Here is a 1,721-nt window from a genome sequence, read left to right on the forward strand (position 1 = left end):
GTATCCTGAGGGGGGAGGGATTAGCAGGTCTTGGGGGCCTGGAGTGCCAGCCTGGGAGACCTCTGCTGTCCCTGTGGTGGGAAGGCTGGCAGGACCAGAGAAGGGCTGTGATGTGGGTGGCTTGTCAGAGGTGACTTATTTGCTGGGCTCACCTGACGAGAGCGTGCATGATGGCAGGCTTCCTGGAGGAGGCGGCCCAGGCATCTGCCTGCAGAAGATGGAAGGATTGGAGCTGCGGTGGGAGCAGCGGGCTAGCGGAGGGCGTGACCAAGCGAAGCCACCAGGCAGTGCATGGGGTCTGCACAGGGCGGCGTGGGGATGGGGTGGAGCAGGTGAAGGGTCTTGAAGACCTGCCAAGGGGGCCCAAAGGAGGGTACCAGGGGTACCTCAGGAGCAGGGTTACCAGACAACTTCAGGAGTCAGATCTGAGGGGGTGCATTGTGGTCTGGGGGTCGGGAGCTGGAATCCTGGGTGGGTGCCGGCCCCAGATCCTTGGGTGTGTCACCTGCCCCCCACCACCGGCTGAGACGCCTCATTCCATGTTCGCTTCCCATAGGTACCTCCAGCCCAAGGAAGGACTTAGAATCCCAGCCCCAGCCTGCAGTGTGGACGCCCACGACCCATCTGTTCTTGTTGGGGAAGCCCCGCAGAGCAACGGGTTTTCCTACACTTGCTAAAAGGAGCAAACCCCAGGTAAGGTCGCCTCACAGGCTTCAAGGATCAGCAGGAACACAGGTGTCCTTCTTACCAAGGACAGGGCTCCAGGAGATGTAGGGGTCTGAGAGGACCACAAGCTCCTGCTTCATCCAGGGATCAGAGGAGAGCAGCGTTTCTGCTCCCCAAAACCAGGTCTGAATCCTCACTGGTGACAATTCATTGCACAGATGGTTCCAGTGCACCTCCCCCACCAGGTTGTTTCTGAGGCTATGGGGGCACAAGAGGGGCTCGTGGTCTGGGACCCCCGGTCCCCTCTGATTGGGAGGTGTCAGAACTTCCTGTAAGGCCCTCCTGGCCTTTGTTAAGTGGAGCCAACGTCTCCCACAGCGGACAGAACAGTGTGATCAGAGGAGGTTCTCTGACCACCGTGCCTGACACCCTCCCTCCAGGACAGGTGCCCCTCGTCCCCATTTCTCCTGAGTGCAGAGAGACAGACTAACATTCTCCAGCAGAAATATCCCAAGCACCAGGGCAAAACAAAGACAAGATAATTACGGGGATGACAGAGGCTAAAAATAGCCTCCTTCACAGCCCAGACTCCTGGCACGGAAGATGCCAGACAATCCAGCAGCAGGAGACAGAGCCCAGGGCCCTCCGAGGAGAAGGGGGCAGACCCCCCGGCATGCGCAAGGGCCAGGAAGGGGTGCAGGGCTGCCATGGGGACCTCTGTCCTCAGGGAGGGACCGCCAGGACAAGGAGGGATGGGATGGAGAGGACCCAAGAGGTGACATCAAGGGTGGGGGGCAGGGAGGTCTCCGTGGAGGAGAGGACGAGAGCAGGGCTTTGTAGGATGAGTAGGAGTTTGGTAGACAGTGGCCATTCCCTGCAGAAGGGGTGGAGGCGGGAGTACCGTGAGCAGCTCCCAGTGGGACAGTCAGAAAGGCAGGCAAGGGTGGTGTCGGGGGGGGGGGCCCGAGGTCCCTGGTCTGAGCCATTTGGTGACCCTCAGCGTGGGGAGCTCACTCCGTCCTCAGGAAGCTTCTGTCTTTGGGGAGCAGCCTCCA

The sequence above is a fragment of the Kogia breviceps genome, chromosome 17 (assembly GCF_026419965.1).
Source record: "Kogia breviceps isolate mKogBre1 chromosome 17, mKogBre1 haplotype 1, whole genome shotgun sequence".
NCBI classification, from domain to species: domain Eukaryota; kingdom Metazoa; phylum Chordata; class Mammalia; order Artiodactyla; family Physeteridae; genus Kogia; species Kogia breviceps.